This window comes from Bombina bombina, chromosome 5 (assembly GCF_027579735.1).
Source record: "Bombina bombina isolate aBomBom1 chromosome 5, aBomBom1.pri, whole genome shotgun sequence".
Lineage (NCBI taxonomy): Eukaryota > Metazoa > Chordata > Amphibia > Anura > Bombinatoridae > Bombina > Bombina bombina.
Genome location: NC_069503.1, coordinates 1,166,225,490 through 1,166,248,073, shown reverse-complemented (window position 1 = coordinate 1,166,248,073; position 22,584 = coordinate 1,166,225,490). Strand labels below are relative to the sequence as shown.

At 43.7% G+C, this 22,584-nt stretch overlaps 1 protein-coding gene across 1 annotated transcript in view; it reads left to right on the top strand.

The window, feature by feature from the left end:
* The window catches only part of MAPK15 (mitogen-activated protein kinase 15), a 283,155-nt gene continuing 260,571 nt past the window's right edge, over positions 1 to 22,584 (top strand). The window contains 1 exon segment of the mRNA XM_053715993.1: positions 1 to 238. The gene's annotated coding sequence lies outside the window, so the exon portion shown is untranslated.

Sequence of the window (22,584 nt, the reverse complement as noted above, 5' to 3'; positions counted from 1 at the left end):
CAAGGTCGCGCATAAGCTTCTCTAAGTGTAAATTGTTTCTGTCTCTTTTGCCAAAATAAAAAATGGAGGAATTAACATCACACGGCGTGATTGGTCCGTGCGTGGAGGGAGTGACCAATAAAGATCATGTGACCGACCAAGGCTGGCGTGGTTACCATGGTGACCGCACACAACATCATTGGCCCAGCAACCTCTGTGGTACCGTCAGACGCAGTATCCGTAACTAACCGGAGAGGCGGTAAGTGACTCGCAAAAGGGTACAGGGCGGGGGAGGTAAGTGACTTGCTGAGGGTTACAGGGAGAGATAAAGTAGTGCCTGTCACATGACCTGGGTATCTCTGTATAAAGTAGTGCCTGGCACATGACCTGAGTATCTCTGTATAAAGTAGTGTCTGTCACATGACCTGAGTATCTCTGTATAAAGTAGTGCCTGGCACATGACCTGAGTATCTCTGTATAAAGTAGTTTCTGTCACATGACCTGGGTATCTCTGTATAAAGTAGTGTCTGTCACATGACCTGAGTATCTCTGTATAAAGTAGTGCCCAGCACATGACCTGGGTATCTCTGTATAAAGTAGTGCCTGGCACATGACCTGAGTATCTCTGTATAAAGTAGTGTCTGTCACATGACCTGGGTATCTCTGTATAAAGTAGTGCCTGGCACATGACCTGGGTATCTCTGTATAAAGTAGTGCCTGGCACATGACCTGAGTATCTCTGTATAAAGTAGTGTCTGTCACATGACCTGGGTATCTCTGTATAAAGTAGTGTCTGTCACATGACCTGGGTATCTCTGTATAAAGTAGTGTCTGTCACATGACCTGGGTATCTCTGTATAAAGTAGTGTCTGTCACATGACCTGGGTATCTCTGTATAAAGTAGTGCCTGGCACATGACCTGGGTATCTCTGTATAAAGTAGTGCCTGGCACATGACCTGGGTATCTCTGTATAAAGTAGTGCCTGGCACATGACCTGAGTATCTCTGTATAAAGTAGTGTCTGTCACATGACCTGAGTATCTCTGTATAAAGTAGTGCCTGGCACATGACCTGAGTATCTCTGTATAAAGTAGTGTCTGTCACATGACCTGGGTATCTCTGTATAAAGTAGTGCCTGGCACATGACCTGAGTATCTCTGTATAAAGTAGTGTCTGTCACATGACCTGGGTATCTCTGTATAAAGTAGTGCCCGGCAAATGACCTGGGTATCTCTGTATAAAGTAGTGTCTGTCACATGACCTGAGTATCTCTGTATAAAGTAGTGTCTGTCACATGACCTGGGTATCTCTGTATAAAGTAGTGTCTGTCACATGACCTGGGTATCTCTGTATAAAGTAGTGTCTGTCACATGACCTGGGTATCTCTGTATAAAGTAGTGTCTGTCACATGACCTGGGTATCTCTGTATAAAGTAGTGCCCGGCACATGACCTGGGTATCTCTGTATAAAGTAGTGTCTGTCACATGACCTGAGTATCTCTGTATAAAGTAGTGTCTGTCACATGACCTGGGTATCTCTGTATAAAGTAGTGTCTGTCACATGACCTGGGTATCTCTGTATAAAGTAGTGTCTGTCACATGACCTGGGTATCTCTGTATAAAGTAGTGTCTGTCACATGACCTGGGTATCTCTGTATAAAGTAGTGTCTGTCACATGACCTGGGTATCTCTGTATAAAGTAGTGTCTGTCACATGACCTGGGTATCTCTGTATAAAGTAGTGCCTGGCACATGACCTGGGTATCTCTGTATAAAGTAGTGCCTGGCACATGACCTGGGTATCTCTGTATAAAGTAGTGTCTGTCACATGACCTGGGTATCTCTGTATAAAGTAGTGTCTGTCACATGACCTGAGTATCTCTGTATAAAGTAGTGTCTGTCACATGACCTGAGTATCTCTGTATAAAGTAGTGCCTGTCACATGACCTGAGTATCTCTGTATAAAGTAGTGTCTGTCACATGACCTGAGTATCTCTGTATAAAGTAGTGTCTGTCACATGACCTGAGTATCTCTGTATAAAGTAGTGTCTGTCACATGACCTGAGTATCTCTGTATAAAGTAGTGTCTGTCACATGACCTGAGTATCTCTATATAAAGTAGTGTCTGTCACATGACCTGAGTATCTCTGTATAAAGTAGTGTCTGTCACATGACCTGAGTATCTCTGTATAAAGTAGTGCCTGGCACATGACCTGAGTATCTCTGTATAAAGTAGTGTCTGTCACATGACCTGAGTATCTCTGTATAAAGTAGTGTCTGTCACATGACCTGGGTATCTCTGTATAAAGTAGTGCCTGTCACATGACCTGAGTATCTCTATATAAAGTAGTGTCTGTCACATGACCTGAGTATCTCTGTATAAAGTAGTGTCTGTCACATGACCTGAGTATCTCTGTATAAAGTAGTGTCTGTCACATGACCTGAGTATCTCTGTATAAAGTAGTGTCTGTCACATGACCTGAGTATCTCTGTATAAAGTAGTGTCTGTCACATGACCTGAGTATCTCTGTATAAAGTAGTGTCTGTCACATGACCTGAGTATCTCTGTATAAAGTAGTGTCTGTCACATGACCTGAGTATCTCTGTATAAAGTAGTGCCCGTCACATGACCTGAGTATCTCTGTATAAAGTAGTGCCCAGCACATGACCTGAGTATCTCTGTATAAAGTAGTGCCTGTCACATGACCTGAGTACCTTTGTATAAAGTAGTGCCTGTCACATGAGCTGAGTATCTCTGTATAAAATAGTGCATGTCACATGACCTGAGTATCTCTGTATAAAGTAGTGTCTGTCACATGACCTGAGTACCTCTGTAGTAGTGCCTGTCACATGACCTGAGTATCTCTGTAGTAGTGCCCGTCACATGACCTGAGTATCTCTGTATAAAGTAGTGCCTGTAACATGACCTGAGTATCTCTGTATAAAGTAGTGCCTGTCACATGACCTGAGTATCTCTGTATAAAGTAGTGCCTGTCACATGACCTGAGTATCTCTGTAGTAGTGCCCGTCACATGACCTGAGTATCTCTGTATAAAGTAGTGCCTGTAACATGACCTGAGTATCTCTGTATAAAGTAGTGCCTGTAACATGACCTGAGTATCTCTGTATAAAGTAGTGCCTGTCACATGACCTGAGTATCTCTGTATAAAGTAGTGCCTGTCACATGACCTGAGTATCTCTGTATAAAGTAGTGCCTTGTAGCAGAGAGGCAGTAGGATCTGTAATATCTTTTGGGTAAGCAGAGACAAGCAAATAACTACTCTTGGTAATTGTAGTAGAGAGGCAGTAGGATCTGTAATATCTTTTGGGTAGGCAGAGACAAGCAAATAACTACTATTGGTAATTGTAGCAGAGAGGCAGTAGGATCTGTAATATCTTTTTGGTAAGCAGAGACAAGCAAATAACTACTCTTGGTAATTGTAATAATAACCCCTTTCCACCAAGAACTAGACGACACATAGCTTGGGAGTCAACAACAACTATTTCTTCAACAGAACAAAAAAAACAAACACTTTTTAAAAACAGTCTCCCCTACAAGGGGTTTCCCAACTGAAACAGCAGGGAGTTTAAACAGTAACATACAGTTTAACATACATTTTAACCATTAGCCTAAATAACAATTCCTGCATAGTTCATAAGTGGCGAGGTTTGCCACAATGCTCCCCCAGAACCAAACCGGCATACCCAGTCTGATCCCAACGGATTGGCTTGGGGAGGTCCGGAGGAGTGTTCACAGATCAAGGTTCAAGTTCAGTTTGTCTGGACAACCCGTCGGCGTTGCCGTTTTGCTTCCTAGGTCGGTAATGGATTGTTAAGTCAAACGGCTGCAGCACCAAACTCCAGCGCAACAGCCGGGCATTGTCTCCGGATACCCTGTTCAGCCACACCAACGGGTTGTGATCTGTGAGCAGGGAAAATTGTTGTCCATATAGATATGGCTGAAGTTTCTTGAGGGCCCACACCACGGCCATGCATTCCTTTTCAATGGCAGCGTAGCTAACTTCTCGGGGTAACAGTTTCCTGCTTAGGTAGGCCATAGGATGCTCGCTGCCATCAGCCCCAACTTGGCTCAGCACTGCTCCCAATCCAAACATAGAAGCGTCTGTATGGACGAGAAAGCGTTTAGTTGGATCCGGGGCAGCAAGGATAGGGGCATTTATGAGAGCGTTTTTCAGTTCTTGGAATGCTTGTTCACACTCTGGGCTCCAGGTAACAATCTTAGGAAGGTTTTTACGGGTGAGGTCGGTGAGGGGTTTCGCTAGGGTACTATAATTAGGTACAAACTTCCTATAATAGCCTGCGGTACCTAGAAAGGCTAGCACTTGGGTCTTGGTACGGGGAGTGGGCCACTTGGCTATGGCCTCTACCTTGGCCGGTTCAGGCTTCTGCTGCCCGCTACCTACTCGGTGCCCTAGGTACTGGACCTCCGCCATCCCTATATGACATTTTCTAGGCTTAAGGGTTAATCCTGCCTCCCATAATGCGATCTAGGATCGCCCCTATATGGTTCAAATGCTCGTCCCAGGAGCTGCTAAATATAGCTATGTCGTCTAAATAGGCGCATGCGTACTCGTGGGACCCATCCAGTAGCCGATCTACCATTCGCTGGAAAGTAGCCGGAGCGTTCTTCATCCCGAATGGCATGACCTTGAATTGGTACAGGCCAAATGGCGTGACGAACGCTGACTTGGGGATGGCATCCTCGGCTAGTGGGATCTGCCAGTACCCCTTACACAGATCTATGGTGGTGAGGTACTGGCCTTGAGCCATTTTATCTAGGAGCTCATCTATCCGGGGCATAGGGTAGGCGTCAGAGACGGTTTTATCATTAAGTTTCCGGTAGTCTACGCAGAAGCGGGTCGTGCCGTCCTGCTTCGGCACTAGAACTACCGGCGAGGCCCAGGGGCTGTCCGAGTGCTCAATCACTCCTAACTGTAGCATCTTGTCAATCTCCTTCCGCATATGTTCTCTCACCAATTCTGGTATGCGGTAAGGAGGTTGACGCATGGGGAGGTGACCTGGGGTTTCTACCCTATGGGTGGCCAGTCGAGTATATCCAGGCACGTTGGAGAACGTCTCTCTTTTCCTGCAGTAGCTCTGCTATTTGAGCTCGTTCCCGAGGACTTAACCGCTCACCCAATTCTACCTCTCCCAGACCTTCGTTCCGGTTCTTCATTCCTAGGAGGTCGGGAAGAGGTAAACTGTCTGCGTCGTCCGCGGCAAGGGGGCAAATAGCATTCACCTCTGCGCGTTCATGGTACGGCTTCAACATATTTACATAGGTGGTGTCACAGATTTGTTCCACTACCTTGTATGGGCCCTGCCAGGAGGCCTGCAGTTTATCATTTTTGACCGGTTTTAAGATTAGCACCTTCTGCCCAGTCTGAAAACTGCGGTCCCTGGCGCCCCTATCATACCAACGGCGCTGACGGGTTTGAGCCGCCTGAAGGTTGGAGCGGACGGTCCGAGTCAGGGCCTCCAGGCGCTCCCTAAACTCCAGCACGTATGGTACGATAGGAGTACCGTCACTAGTGACTTCCCCCTCCCAATGCTCTCGGATTAAGTCTAGGGGACCCCGTACCCTCCTTCCGAATAATAATTCAAAGGGAGAGAACCCCGTGGACTCCTGAGGTACCTCCCGGTAGGCGAAAAGCAAATGGGGTAGAAACCGCTCCCAGTTCTTCTGGGTATCCATGAACGTGCAGAGCATCTGTTTTAGTGTTCCATTAAACCGTTCACAGAGCCCATTAGACTGGGGGTGATAAGCGGAATTTACAATGGGTTTCACCCCACATGCTCTCCACAACTGGTGGGTAATCTCGGCCGTAAACTGGGTGCCCCGGTCCGAAATAATCTCCCGGGGAAATCCCATCTCGGCCGTAAACTGGCTCCCCCGGCCACCCAGACAGCTACACAGTCTCCGGTGAGTTGATTGGTGGAAACTAAATGTTGCCCGAGCAAGGTTATGGTGGCCCCAGAGTCACGCAGCCCTTGGACACGTCGGCCCTTTATGTAGACCACCTGGCGGTGGCTTTGTAGGTTGTCCGAAGCGGCCTGTACTGGGTTTACCTCGTGTAAGATGCCCAAGGGTTCCTCGTGGAAGACTGCAGGTTGGGTCTGTAGTCGGGGCTCGTTCTGGTAGCAGTGTACAGCTGCCCGGTTGTTTGACAAGTTGTTCTGGTTGTTCCAGGTGGATCGGTTCTTGTTCCTGGGACAGTCTCTCTGAATGTGCCCTTGTTGGTTACAAAGATGGCAACGGATAGCTGATCGAGTCTGGTATCGGGGAGGGGGTGGGTAGATTCCCCCTCTAGAATGGGGTAGCAGAGGTGTGGGAGCTGTAGTGGGGGTTGGGGTGACCCCAATACTGGAGCGTTGCTGTGTTCGTTGAGCTCTCCGAGCGTCTTGGTATTCATCGGCCAAGGTCGCTGCGGTATGTACCGTGCACGGTTTTCGATCTCTCAGCCAGTTTTGCAATTCAGTGGACACCCCTTGGAAGAATTGCTCCATCAACAGGAGTTGTAAAAGGTCTTCCAACTGGGTGATTTGGGCTGCCTGCAACCAGCCTTTAGCGGCCCTGGTTAGCCGATGCGCCCACTCAGTGTGGGTATCTTTCTCCAGCTTCTTCAGGTCTCGGAACCGCTGTCGGTATGCCTCCGGGGTAATAGCATACCTAGTCAGGATGGCCTGTTTTACCTTCTGGTAGTCCCTGCTGTCCTCATCTGGTATGGTGCGGTAGGCTTCAGCAGCCCGTCCGGATAACACTCCAGCCAGTAGGGGAACTTGGTCAGCGGTACTAATATTATGCAGTTGGCATAATCGCTCAAAGTCCTGTAGGTACCCATCGATATCCTCCTTGTCGGTATGATCCTTGAATGCGTGGTAGGGAATCTTAGCTTTCCCTGTACCAGCACTGGAGTGTACTGGTAGCCCCTCTCCGGGTCTCGGGGTGGTTTGTCGGGTCACCATCAAGTACTCATGTACGTCTGCTGATGTCTGTGTCAGGAGCTCCTCCGAATGGGGTAGCGGAAAAAAATCCAACCGGGTCCGCATCTCTTTTTGGAATTCAGTTTCGTTGTTCGCCATGGGTACGGCCGTACCTGCTACCCGGTCTCCCTCCATGAGCTCTGCAATCAGCCTTGCTTTGGTTTTATTGCTGGCAATAATTCCTCTCGCCTCCAGTAATTCCTTCAATGCAGTTCTCTTTAGTCTGGTATAATCTGTCCCCATTCATCGTCTGTTCATATACATCACATGTCCTCCGACTTGCTGTGCGGTTTGAATCCCGTCGCTTGCCACCAATTGTAGCAGAGAGGCAGTAGGATCTGTAATATCTTTTTGGTAAGCAGAGACAAGCAAGTAACTACTTTTGGTAATTGTAATAATAACCCCTTTCCACCAAGAACTAGACGACACGTAGCTTGGGAGTCAACAACAACTATTTCTTCAACAGAACAAAAATAACAAACACTTTTTAAAAACAGTCTCCCCTACAAGGGTTTTCCCAACTGAAACAGCAGGGAGTTTAAACAGTAACATACAGTTTAACAAACATTTTAACCATTAGCCTAAATAACAATTCCTGCATAGTTCATAAGTGGCGAGTATTGCCACATGCCTGTCACATGACCTGGGTATCTCTGTATAAAGTAGTGCCTGTCACATGACCTGGGTATCTCTGTATAAAGTAGTGCCTGTCACATGACCTGATTATCTCTGTATAAAATAGTGCCCGTCACATGACTTGAGTATCTCTGTATAAAGTAGTGCCTGTCACATGACCTGAGTATCTCTGTATAAATTAGTGCCTGTCACATGACCTGAGTATCTCTGTATAAATTAGTGCCTGTCACATGACTTCAGTATCTCTATATAAAGTAGTGCCCAGCACATGACCTGAGTATCTCTGTATAAAGTAGTGCCTGTCACATGACCTGAGTATCTCTGTATAAAGTAGTGCCCAGCACATGAGCTGAGTATCTCTGTATAAAGTAGTGCCCAGCACATGACCTGAGTATCTCTGTATAAAGTAGTGCCTGTCACATGACCTGAGTATCTCTGTATAAAGTAGTGTCTGTCACATGACCTGGGTATCTCTGTATAAAGTAGTGCCTGTCACATGACCTGAGTATCTCTGTATAAAGTAGTGCCTGTCACATGACCTGAGTATCTCTGTATAAAGTAGTGTCTGTCACATGACCTGAGTATCTCTGTATAAAGTAGTGTCTGTCACATGACCTGAGTATCTCTGTATAAAGTAGTGCCTGGCACATGACCTGAGTATCTCTGTATAAAGTAGTGCCTGGAGTATCCGTGGGTGTAGTTTTTGGTTTGTAAAGGTATTGTTATTATTGCTGTATGACTTCAACAATCAAGCACATACAGCAATAATAACAATACCTTGAGTAGTCATAGACGTAAAAAGTATATACCACCTTTACAAACCAAAAACTACACCCACAGAGTCCCTAACCAATCAGGTATCGAAAGGGGTGGTACTACTTGAGAATTGAACACATAAATGTCCGGAGAATTGGCGGCTCGCTGCCTTTGAAAAAGCCCTTTACGGGCGAAACGCGTCAGTAGTGACAGACGCCTTTTATATGTCAAAGTAACAGCTTTATGTTAATATTAATCAGTCTCCTATGTTAATTTAAAACTAAAATAGTACAGGCTCTACTTTTAGCCTTACCAAGCACGGCACGATACTAGTATAAAAATCATGTGGGTAGCTCAATTGTATAATCGCTATGGCAATATGATGTGGGTAAACTCAATATCATTAGAATCACAGTGACGAGAACTTAAGAATAATTTGCTACGAGTAATTCTATTGATAGCCGGAGAATATGTGGGTTACATCCGGGTACTTCTAAACGTCATTAGTATAAAAACTATGTGGGTAGCTTAATTATATAATTGCTATGACAGTATGATGTGTGGGTAGCATAACTTCACTACCAATTGAAACAGTGACGAGAATTCAGAAATAATTTACTACGGGTATCGTATCGGTAGTTAGCAAAAGTTGTGGGTTAACATCCAGGTACTTCTAAACGGTCTATGAGACCTCTGAGTTCAGTACACACAACCAAATCCATAACGATAATTCAACACTAGGAATTTCCTGGCAAATATAAAATATCTAGTGACACTAGACATACGAAATTTGTGGAACTATAATAGCTACAAGTTACGATCATTTTTACATATTATATTAGATTGTTGCGCAAAAAAAGTTAATATCCGAGTAATTCACAAACGACTGTAGGCGTTTCAAATATAATCTGGCAAGCTATGGAAGTTATATTACTAAGATTACACTGATAATAGGTATTATCATAGCCGCAAAGCAAATGATACTGGGTTACATAACAGTGATTGTAGACGGATATTAACTCCCTATATTACTACTTACAATTCCAAGTTATACAGAAATATTCTGTCAGAGGGAAACTACACAATAAAGCTTGGGAGCGTAGACATTGCCGAGTCTCAATAGGGCATCCTTTGCCAAGAAGCACAATATTATTAAACACTACGATCTTCTGTGGTGTGTAATGATTCTCACCGGCATTTATCACTAGTACAAGTATGTACGTAGTGTCCATATAACACTAACAGGGGTAAATTTAAACCTCCACAAAGACACACCGCAAATTAGTGAGTGGTGAAAGAGCCAAGGCAACGTATACAACAAGTGTACAACAGACAGCTATACTGTATATTAATAATACTAATACCCTGGTACTTGTTGCCAAGACTAAGATAGACGTAAGTGGTGTATGGATGGGGAATTAATATTTGGCTGAAAAGTCAATACATTAATCGGCCAGTGCATACGGCTCCCAAGGGCAGATATACACAACAAATTAATTATATACTAATGTTAACTAGAATGATTTATTACCAAGCAATTTATACTATTAGTATCATTACTTTGTTAATACAGTGCTAATTTAGTAATTACGACATCTCAGCAAACCTACTACAATAATAAGTATTATATCAGTTTTGGAGGAGGGAAAGCCATCTACACGCATCATATAATTTATGGAAACTGTACAGGTGGCAGGACCTTATAAATAATCGGAGCCAGTAAAGTGGACAATATCAATGTAATTGAAGCTAGCCTATTTCCAAGGCTTACAACCTAAGGGGAAAGACTACCACCTACACAGTCACTATATCCCAATAGCAATAATATAGGGGTACTTATAGTACAAATACAAGCTATTAATCCACTATCAGTAAATTATTGTCTACATTCAGACCTCTAGACACATAGGTTTGATACAACCATCAAAAGGAGATTACTCAGCTACCCACCAATAAATCATAGTGAACACGAAATACACTATTATATAATCTAGTTCTACGGAACACACTATTATATAACTATCAGGAGAACAGATTTATTTGACCTACAGGGAACTGATAGATCTAAGAGAAACATTAACATTACCCACAATAGACTTATACAGGTATACATACCGACAACCTTGTTGACAGAGATAGTACATAGGAGACTACTATTGTTTTATGCTGATTGGATTGGTGTGATACACAGAGTACATTAAGGCACCAAATATATATTAGTGTTCACCCTATTCAGCAATAAGTAAACATAGCTGACTTTGAGGATTTTAATATTATATGTGTTGTGTGTAATTTGTGTACAGTTTTTAAGCAAGTTTAATAAAAGTTATATTTTAAATAAGTTCTCATACACAGTACTATCCACAAGTCTGGGCGTAGAGTGCTATAGGTGCATACTGTCCTGTGGCAAGTTTCTATACTTCCACAATTTTTTGTTTGAATTCCAATTTATGCACAGCACCAACCCACTTATAAGACTCTCTCATTGTATAAGTGTCAATACAGACACTGGGAAGAATAACTATAGTGGTATTGGTAATATGCTATTTCTAACTTTTGGACAGCTGCGCACATGGCTTCTGACTTCTGGACTTTTTCACTAAACTATTTTAACTAACAGATTTTACTGCTTTATTCCTGTCCCTGAACAAGTGTGTCCTTGAGAAACTTGCAGCAAGCTGAACACTAAGCAGTCACATCTCACACATACATATATATAATTTGATCATATTTAGCAAATTACTCATATTGTAACAGTCGCTAACTTGTGGCCATTGGCCACACCTTATGAGAGTAATTGCTTGTATCTTATCTGTAAACATCCTAAATTATTATTTATTTATTAGTTTCGCTATCTAAATTATTAAAAGAAAATTAAAAAACTAACAATGATCTATTTTATATATATATAAACCAATGGTAATGTGTTCATGTGAGGTGAAGCAATAATTTAGCATAGAAACTGGACACGACAGACCCATATAGGCCTCTTTCTCATGTTTGGCAAAAACACTTTAGCTTCTGTAATACTTCTTCTCATAAGTCATTGACCATGGCACCTGGAAAATGGTAATGTTCTTTTCTTCCTTTTCTTTTTGCAAGGCTTTCCTTCTTGATGATGTCTGTAATCACCTATGTCACAGAGGCTCTTTCTCACTGTTGGCAGCAACAAATAAACTTCTGTAACCCTTATTTTCCCAATTAATAAAGCATAAAGTGGGAATGTCCTTTTACTTTTCAGAATGCTTTTCTCCTTAATGACTTCCATAGTTTCAAAGAGGCTCTTGTTGATGCAGCAATTATATTGGAAACTTCTCTCACCTACAGTTGGTCTGGGCTTTTCTTCTAAGTCTTTTCCCAGCTAATATGCTTCCCTCTTGTACAGATGGTGAGGACTTTAATTTGCAGGCAGCATCCTTTTGAAACACTCTCTTACTTTTGGCTTTGCAGTCATCTTTTTGGAGTAGCTTATTACTTGTTGCTGGCAGTAGACTTCTCTCTGGTCTGTGGTTTCTTGTTGTCACTACTGGCAGTACACTACTCTCTTATATGGAGCTGGTCTGTGCATTTCTTGTTGTCACTACTGGCAGTACACTTCTCTCTGGTCTGTGGTTTCTTGTTCTCACTACTGGCAGTACACTACTCTCTTATATGGAGCTGGTCTGTGGTTTCTTGTTGTCACTACTGGCAGTACACTACTCTCTTATATGGAGCTGGTCTGTGGTTTCTTGTTGTTGCTGCTGGCAGTAGACTTCTCTCTGGTCTGTGGTTTCTTGCTGTCACTACTGGTAGTACGCTACTCTCTTATATGGAGCTGGTCTGTGCATTTCTTGTTGTCACTACTGGCAGTACACTACTCTCTTATATGGAGCTGGTCTGTGGTTTCTTGTTGTCACTACTGGCAGTACACTTCTCTCTGGTCTGTGGTTTCTTGTTGTCACTACTGGTAGTACAATACTCTCTTATATGGAGCTGGTCTGTGCATTTCTTGTTGTCACTACTGGCAGTAGACTTCTCTCTGGTCTGTGGTTTCTTGTTGTCACTACTGGCAGTACACTACTCTCTTATATGGAGCTGATCTGTGCATTTCTTGTTGTCACTACTGGCAGTAGACTTCTCTCTGGTCTGTGGTTTCTTGTTGTCACTACTGGCAGTACACTACTCTCTTATATGGAGCTGATCTGTGCATTTCTTGTTGTTGCTGCTGGCAGTAGACTTCTCTCTGGTCTGTGGTTTCTTGTTGTCACTACTGGCAGTACACTACTCTCTCTTATATGGAGCTGGTCTGTGCATTTCTTGTTGTCACTACTGGCAGTAGACTTCTCTCTGGTCTGTGGTTTCTTGTTGTCACTACTGGCAGTACACTACTCTCTTATATGGAGCTGATCTGTGCATTTCTTGTTGTCACTACTGGCAGTAGACTTCTCTCTGGTCTGTGGTTTCTTGTTGTCACTACTGGCAGTACACTACTCTCTTATATGGAGCTGATCTGTGCATTTCTTGTTGTTGCTGCTGGCAGTAGACTTCTCTCTGGTCTGTGGTTTCTTGTTGTCACTACTGGCAGTACACTACTCTCTCTTATATGGAGCTGGTCTGTGCATTTCTTGTTGTCACTACTGGCAGTAGACTTCTCTCTGGTCTGTGGTTTCTTGTTGTCGCTGCTGGCAGTAGACTTCTCTCTGGTCTGTGGTTTCTTGTTGTCACTACTGGCAGTACACTACTCTCTTATATGGAGCTGGTCTGTGCATTTCTTGTTGTCACTACTGGCAGTAGACTTCTCTCTGGTCTGTGGTTTCTTGTTGTCACTACTGGCAGTACACTACTCTCTTATATGGAGCTGGTCTGTGGTTTCTTGTTGTCACTACTGGCAGTACACTTCTCTCTGGTCTGTGGTTTCTTGTTGTCACTACTGGTAGTACACTACTCTCTTATATGGAGCTGGTCTGTGGTTTCTTGTTGTCACTACTGGCAGTACACTTCTCTCTGGTCTGTGGTTTCTTGTTGTCACTACTGGTAGTACACTACTCTCTTATATGGAGCTGGTCTGTGCATTTCTTGTTGTCACTACTGGCAGTAGACTTCTCTCTGGTCTGTGGTTTCTTGTTGTCACTACTGGCAGTACACTACTCTCTTATATGGAGCTGGTCTGTGCATTTCTTGTTGTCACTACTGGCAGTAGACTTCTCTCTGGTCTGTGGTTTCTTGTTGTTGCTGCTGGCAGTAGACTTCTCTCTGGTCTGTGGTTTCTTGTTGTTGCTGCTGGCAGTAGACTTCTCTCTGGTCTGTGGTTTCTTGTTGTCACTACTGGCAGTACACTACTCTCTCTTATATGGAGCTGGTCTGTGCATTTCTTGTTGTCACTACTGGCAGTAGACTTCTCTCTGGTCTGTGGTTTCTTGTTGTCACTACTGGCAGTACACTACTCTCTTATATGGAGCTGGTCTGTGGTTTCTTGTTGTCACTACTGGCAGTACACTACTCTCTTATATGGAGCTGGTCTGTGGTTTCTTGTTGTCACTACTCTCTTATATGGAGCTGGTCTGTGGTTTCTTGTTGTCACTACTGGCAGTACACTTCTCTCTGGTCTGTGGTTTCTTTTTGTCACTACTGGTAGTACACTACTCTCTCTTATATGGAGCTGGTCTGTGCATTTCTTGTTGTCACTACTGGCAGTACACTACTCTCTTATATGGAGCTGGTCTGTGGTTTCTTGTTGTCACTACTGGCAGTACACTTCTCTCTGGTCTGTGGTTTCTTGTTGTCACTACTGGTAGTACACTACTCTCTTATATGGAGCTGGTCTGTGCATTTCTTGTCACTACTGGCAGTAGACTTCTCTCTGGTCTGTGGTTTCTTGTTGTCACTACTGGCAGTACACTACTCTCTTATATGGAGCTGGTCTGTGCATTTCTTGTTGTCACTACTGGCAGTACACTACTCTCTTATATGGAGCTGGTCTGTGGTTTCTTGTTGTCACTACTGGCAGTAGACTTCTCTCTGGTCTGTGGTTTCTTGTTGTCACTACTGGCAGTACACTACTCTCTTATATGGAGCTGGTCTGTGCATTTCTTGTTGTCACTACTGGCAGTACACTACTCTCTTATATGGAGCTGGTCTGTGGTTTCTTGTTGTCACTACTGGCAGTAGACTTCTCTCTGGTCTGTGGTTTCTTGTTGTCACTACTGGCAGTACACTACTCTCTTATATGGAGCTGGTCTGTGGTTTCTTGTTGTCACTACTGGCAGTAGACTTCTCTCTGGTCTGTGGTTTCTTGTTGTCACTACTGGCAGTACACTACTCTCTTATATGGAGCTGGTCTGTGCATTTCTTGTTGTCACTACTGGCAGTACACTACTCTCTTATATGGAGCTGGTCTGTGGTTTCTTGTTGTCACTACTGGCAGTAGACTTCTCTCTGGTCTGTGGTTTCTTGTTGTCACTACTGGTAGTACACTACTCTCTTATATGGAGCTGGTCTGTGCATTTCTTGTTGTCACTACTGGCAGTAGACTTCTCTCTGGTCTGTGGTTTCTTGTTGTCACTACTGGCAGTACACTACTCTCTTATATGGAGCTGGTCTGTGCATTTCTTGTTGTCACTACTGGCAGTAGACTTCTCTCTGGTCTGTGGTTTCTTGTTGTTGCTGCTGGCAGTAGACTTCTCTCTGGTCTGTGGTTTCTTGTTGTTGCTGCTGGCAGTAGACTTCTCTCTGGTCTGTGGTTTCTTGTCACTACTGGCAGTACACTACTCTCTCTTATATGGAGCTGGTCTGTGCATTTCTTGTTGTCACTACTGGCAGTAGACTTCTCTCTGGTCTGTGGTTTCTTGTTGTCACTACTGGCAGTACACTACTCTCTTATATGGAGCTGGTCTGTGGTTTCTTGTTGTCACTACTGGCAGTACACTACTCTCTTATATGGAGCTGGTCTGTGGTTTCTTGTTGTCACTACTGGCAGTACACTACTCTCTTATATGGAGCTGGTCTGTGGTTTCTTGTTGTCACTACTGGCAGTACACTTCTCTCTGGTCTGTGGTTTCTTTTTGTCACTACTGGTAGTACACTACTCTCTCTTATATGAAGCTGGTCTGTGCATTTCTTGTTGTCACTACTGGCAGTACACTACTCTCTTATATGGAGCTGGTCTGTGGTTTCTTGTTGTCACTACTGGCAGTACACTTCTCTCTGGTCTGTGGTTTCTTGTTGTCACTACTGGTAGTACACTACTCTCTTATATGGAGCTGGTCTGTGCATTTCTTGTCACTACTGGCAGTAGACTTCTCTCTGGTCTGTGGTTTCTTGTTGTCACTACTGGCAGTACACTACTCTCTTATATGGAGCTGGTCTGTGCATTTCTTGTTGTCACTACTGGCAGTACACTACTCTCTTATATGGAGCTGGTCTGTGGTTTCTTGTTGTCACTACTGGCAGTAGACTTCTCTCTGGTCTGTGGTTTCTTGTTGTCACTACTGGCAGTACACTACTCTCTTATATGGAGCTGGTCTGTGCATTTCTTGTTGTCACTACTGGCAGTAGACTTCTCTCGGGTCTGTGGTTTCTTGTTGTCACTACTGGCAGTACACTACTCTCTTATATGGAGCTGGTCTGTGCATTTCTTGTTGTCACTACTGGCAGTAGACTTCTCTCTGGTCTGTGGTTTCTTGTTGTCGCTGCTGGCAGTAGACTTCTCTCTGGTCTGTGGTTTCTTGTTGTCACTACTGGCAGTACACTACTCTCTTATATGGAGCTGGTCTGTGCATTTCTTGTTGTCACTACTGGTAGTACACTACTCTCTTATATGGAGCTGGTCTGTGCATTTCTTGTTGTCGCTGCTGGCAGTAGACTTCTCTCTGGTCTGGAGCTGGTCTGTGGTTTCTTATGGTCACTACTGGCAGTACACTACTCTCTTATATGGAGCTGGTCTGTGCATTTCTTGTTGTCGCTGCTGGCAGTACACTTCTCTCTGGTCTGGAGCTGGTCTGTGGTTTCTTGTCACTACTGGCAGTAGACTTCTCTCTGGTCTGTGGTTTCTTGTTGTCACTACTGGCAGTACACTACTCTCTTATATGGAGCTGGTCTGTGCATTTCTTGTTGTCGGTGCTGGCAGTAGACTTCTCTCTGGTCTGGAGCTGGTCTGTGGTTTCTTGTTGTCACTATTGGCAGTAGACTTCTCTCTGGTCTGTGGTTTCTTGTTGTCGCTGCTGGCAGTAGACTTCTCTCTGGTCTGTGGGTTTCTTGTTGTCACCATTTTTAAGGGTGATGGATGAGCATCTACTGTCATAATAGTGGAAAACTTGTGAGAAATATTTTTCTTTATCAGCAAAAGATTGAGGATTATATTTGAATGTGGTGTCAGAGTCTATGTGGCCAATGTTAGGGTAGAAAAACCCTATATTTATCTCCTGAGAATTTCCTAGTCACATTCACCTCATTCCTAATTTAGGATTGAACAGAACACCATTTGGTACTCTACAGAAACTGTATAAATCAAACACATACATTCATGCATATATCCTGTACCTAAATAGACACCAGTTAATAGCTACAATAGAGACTATTTAATACCTACACTAATATACCTACAGCTACATATATCTTATTTTTCTACAGTGAGAATTATTGCATCTATAACACTGACTGATTTCCATTACATATGATTGCCATATATATTCAACAGTTACTGAGAAATACCAGGTAAATAGCTTAACATAATATTTAACAGGACTGTAGCAATGATGATTTAAAAGGATACCCCTCTTGAATTAAATAAGCAAGAAATAATTACCAATTTCTCTTGTAAGGTGTATCCAGTCCACGGATCATCCATTACTTGTGGGATATTCTCCTTCCCAACAGGAAGCTGCAAGAGGATCACCCACAGCAGAGCTGTCTATATAGCTCCTCCCCTAACTGCCACCTCCAGTCATTCTCTTGCAGCTCTCGACAAACATGGAAGCAGTTAGAAAGATGTGGTGTAATTTAGTTGTTTTTCTTCAATTCAAAAGTTTATTATTTTTAAATGGTACCGGAGTTGTACTATTTTGGTCTCAGGCAGAAAATAGAAGAAGAGTCTGCCTGTGGTCTCTAATGATCTTAGCAGGTTGTAACTAAGATCCATTGCTGTTCTCACACATAACTGAAGAGAGAGGTAACTTCAGCTTAGGGAATGGCGTGCAGGGTATCCTGCTATGAGGTATGTGCAGTCTAAATTTTTTCTAGAGGAATGTATATGCTAGAAAATGCTGTTAATACCGGATTTATTTAAGGTAAGCCTGATTACAGTGATTTAATAACGACTTGTATCATGCTTACTATTAGAGTTAACACTCTTATTATTTTTCAAATTACTGAAATATAAGACGTTTGCTGGGAGTGCTTAAACATTTTTTATATGCTTTTTGGTGATAAAACTTTATTGGGGCCCAGTTTTTCCATATGGCTGGCTTAAATTTGCCTAGGGATAGTTTTATTAGGCCTTTCACTGTGTAGACAGGAGTGGGAGGGGCCTAATTTCGCGCCTAAATGCGCATTAGCTTTTGCAGACTGAGACATCCAGTTTCCTTCACAGAGTTCCCTGAATGCTTAGGACCTCTCTGATGGGTTTTGGTGCTTTCCAAAGTCGTTTGTATGGCAAGGTAGGGCCACAGCAGAGCTGTGGCAGTTTGTTGTGACTGATAAAAAACGTTTATTTCGTTAAACTAAGGGGTTAATCATCCATTTGCAAGTGGGTGCAATGCTCTGTTAGCCTATTATACACATTGTAAAAATTTCGTTTGATTTACTGCTTTTTTTCACTGTTTTTCAAATTCTGACCTTTTTTATTTTTCTTAAAGGCACAGTACCGTTTTTATTTTTTGCTTGTTAACTTTCTGTAAAGTGTTTTCCAAGCTTGCTGGTCTCATTGCTAGTCTGTTTAAACATGTCTGACATAGAGGAAACTCCTTGTTCATTATGTTTAGAAGCCATGGTGGAACCCCCTCTTAGAATGTGTACAAAATGTACTGATTTCACTTTAAGTTATAAAGACCATATTATGTCTTTAAAAGATTTATCACCAGAGGAATCTGACAAGGGGGAAGTTATGCCGACTAACTCACCCCACATGTCAGAGCCTTTGACTCCCGCTCAAGGGACTCACGCTCAAGAGGCGCCAAGTACATCTAGCGCGCCCATGGCGTTTACTTTACAAGACATGGCGGCAGTCATGGATAATACACTGTCAGCGGTATTATCCAGACTACCTGGGTTACGAGGAAAGCGAGACAGCTCTGGGGTTAGAAGAAATACAGAGCACTCTGATGCTTCAGTAGCTATGTCTGATACCCCCTCACAATATGCAGAAGCTGAGGAAGGAGAGCTTCTTTCTGTGGGTGATGTGTCTGACTCAGGGAAGATGATGCAACCTGATTCTGATATGGCAACATTTAAATTTAAGCTTGAACACCTCCGCGTGTTACTCAGGGAGGTTTTAGCTACTCTGAATGACTGCGACACCATTGCAGTGCCAGAGAAATTGTGCAGATTGGATAAATACTATGCAGTGCCTGTTTTCTCTGTTTTTCCAATACCTAAAAGGTTTTCAAAAATTATTATTAAGGAATGGGATAGACCAGGTGTACCGTTCTCTCCCCCTCCTATTTTTAAGAAATTGTTTCCAATAGATGCCGCCACACAGGACTTATGGCAAAAGGTCCCTAAGGTGGAGGGAGCAGTTTCTACCCTAGCTAAGCGTACTACTATCCCCGTTTAGGACAGTTGTGCTTTCTTGGATCCAATGGATAAAAAGTTAGAGGGTTACCTTAAGAAAATGTTTATTCAACAAGGTTTTATTCTACAGCCTCTTGCATGCATTGCCCTAGTCACTGCTGCAGCGGCTTTCTGGTTTGAGTCTCTGGAAGAGGCTTTACAGGCAGAGACCCCATTGGACGATATACTTGACAAGCTTAGAGCACTTAAGCTAGCCAATTCATTTGTTTCTGATGCCATTGTTCATTTGACTAAACTAACGGCTAAGAATTCTGGTTTTGCTATTCAGGCGCGTAGGGCGCTATGGCTTAAATCATGGTCAGCTGAGGTCACTTCAAAGTCTAAGCTTCTTAATATTCCCTTCAAGGGGCAGACCCTATTCGGGCCTGGTTTGAAGGAGATCATTTCTGATATCACGGGAGGAAAAGGTCATGCCCTCCCTCAGGACAGGTCTAATAAATCAAGGGCCAAACAGACTAATTTTCATGCCTTTCGAAACTTTAAGACGAGCGCGGCATCAACTTCCTCTAATACAAAACAAGAGGGAACTTTTGTCCAGTACAAGTCGGTCTGGAGACCTAACCAGGCTTGGAACAAAGGTAAGCAGGCCAAAAAACCTGCTGCTGCCTCTAAAACAGCATGAAGGATTGGCCCCCGATCCGGTAACGGATCTAGTAGGGGGCAGACTTTCTCTCTTTGCCCAGGCTTGGGCAAGAGATGTCCAGGATCCCTGGGCGTTGGAAATTGTATCCCAGGGATATCTTCTGGACTTCAAAGCTTCCCCTCCAAAAGGGAGATTTCACCTTTCACAATTATCTGCAAACCAGATAAAGAGAGGCATTCTTACATTGTGTTCAAGACCTCCTAGTTATGGGAGTGATCCACCCAGTTCCAAAGAAGGAACAGGGACAAGGCTTCTATTCAAATCTGTTTGTGGTTCCCAAAAAAGAGGGAACCTTCAGACCAATCTTAGATCTCAAGATCCTAAACAAATTTCTCAGGGTCCCATCATTCAAGATGGAGACTATTCGTACCATCCTACCTATGATCCAGGAGGGTCAATACATGACTACAGTGGATTTAAAGGATGCTTATCTTCACATTCCGATACACAAAGATCATCATCGGTTTCTCAGGTTTGCCTTCCTGGACAGGCATTACCAGTTTGTAGCTCTTCCCTTTGGGTTAGCTACAGCTCCAAGAATCTTTACGAAGGTTCTGGGGTCACTTCTGGCGGTCCTAAGACCGCGGGGCATAGCAGTGGCCCCTTATTTAGACGACATTCTGATACAGGCGTCAAATTTCCAAATTGCCAAGTCTCATACGGACATAGTTCTGGCATTTCTGAGGTTGCACGGGTGGAAAGTGAACGAAGAGAAGAGTTCTCTATCCCCTCTCACAAGAGTTTCCTTTCTGGGAACTCTGATAGATTCTGTAGAAATGAGGATTTACCTGACAGAGACCAGGTTATCAAAACTTCTAAATTCTTGCCGTGTTCCTTATTCTACTTCTCGCCTTTCGGTGGCTCAGTGTATGGAAGTAATCGGCTTAATGGTAGCGGCAATGGACATAGTGCCCTTTGCCCGCCTACATCTCAGACCGCTGCAACTCTGTATGCTCAGTCAGTGGAATGGGGATTACACAGATTTGTCCCCTCTACTAAATCTGGATCAAGAGACCAGGGATTCTCTTCTCTGGTGGCTATCTCGGGTCCATCTGTCCAAAGGTATGACCTTTCGCAGGCCAGATTGGACAATAGTAACGACAGATGCCAGCCTTCTAGGCTGGGGGGCAGTCTGGAACTCCCTGAAGGCTCAGGGATTGTGGACTCAGGAGGAGACCCTTCTCCCAATAAACATTCTGGAACTAAGAGCGATATTCAATGCTCTTCAAGCTTGGCCTCAGCTAGCGACAATGAGGTTCATAAGATTTCAGTCGGACAACATCACGACTGTGGCTTACATCAACCATCAAGTGGGAACAAGGAGTTCCCTAGCGATGTTGAGAGTTTCACTCTTGCCACCTATCAGCTATCCATATCCCAGGTGTAGAGAACTGGGAGGCGGATTTTCTAAGTCAACAGACTTTTCATCCGGGGGAGTGGGAGCTCCATCCGGAGGTGTTTGCACAATTGGTTCAACGTTGGGGCGAACCAGAACTGGATCTCATGGCGTCTCGCCAGAACGCCAAACTTCCTTGTTACGGATCCAGGTCCAGGGATCCCAAGGCAACGCTGATAGATGCTCTAGCAGCGCCTTGGTCCTTCAACCTGGCTTATGTGTTTCCACCGTTTCCTCTGCTCCCTCGTCTGATTGCCAAAATCAAGCAGGAGAGAGCATCAGTGATTTTGATAGCACCTGCGTGGCCACGCAGGACTTGGTATGCAGATCTGGTGGACATGTCATCCCTTCCACCATGGACTCTGCCTCTGAGACAGGACTTTCTACTTCAGGGTCCTTTCAACCATCCAAATCTAATTTCTCTGAGACTGACTGCTTGGAGATTGAACGCTTGATTTTATCAAAGTGTGGCTTCTCCGAGTCAGTTATTGATACCTTTAATTCAGGCACGAAAGCCTGTCACCAGGAAAATCTATCATAAGATATGGCGTAAATATCTTTATTGGTGTGAATCCAAGGGTTACTCATGGAGTAAAGTCAGGATTCCCAGGATATTATCTTTTCTCCAAGAAGGTTTGGAAAAAGGATTTTCAGCTAGTTCCTTAAAGGGACAGATTTCTGCTCTGTCTATTCTTTTGCACAAGCGTCTGGCAGATGTTCCAGACGTTCAGGCTTTAGTTAGAATCAAGCCTGTGTTTAAACCAGTTGCTCCGCCGTGGAGTTTAAATTTGGTTCTTAAAGTTCTCCAAGGGGTTCCGTTTGAACCTCTTCATTCCATAGATATCAAGCTTTTATCTTGGAAAGTTCTGTTTTTGGTAGCTATTTCCTTGGCTCGTAGAGTTTCCGAGTTATCTGCCTTACAGTATGATTCCCCTTATCTGATCTTCCATGCAGATAAGGTAGTTTTGCGTACCAAACCTGGGTTTTTACCTAAGGTGGTATCTAATAAGAATATCAATCAGGAGATTGTTGTTCCGTCACTGTGTCCTAATCCTTCTTCAAAGAAGGAACGTCTATTACACAATCTTGACGTGGTTCGTGCTTTAAAGTTTTATTTACAAGCTACTAAAGATTTTCGTCAAACATCTGCTTTGTTTGTTGTCTACTCGGGACAGAGAAGAGGCCAAAAGGCTTCGGCAACTTCTCTTTCGTTTTGGCTAAGAAGTATAATACGCTTAGCTTATGAGACGGCTGGTCAGCAGCCTCCTGAAAGAATTACAGCTCATTCCACTAGAGCGGTGCCTTCCACATGGGCTTTTAAAAATGAGGCTTCTGTTGAACAGATTTGCAAGGTGGCGACTTGGTCTTCGCTTCATACTTTTTCAAAGTTTTATAAATTTTATACTT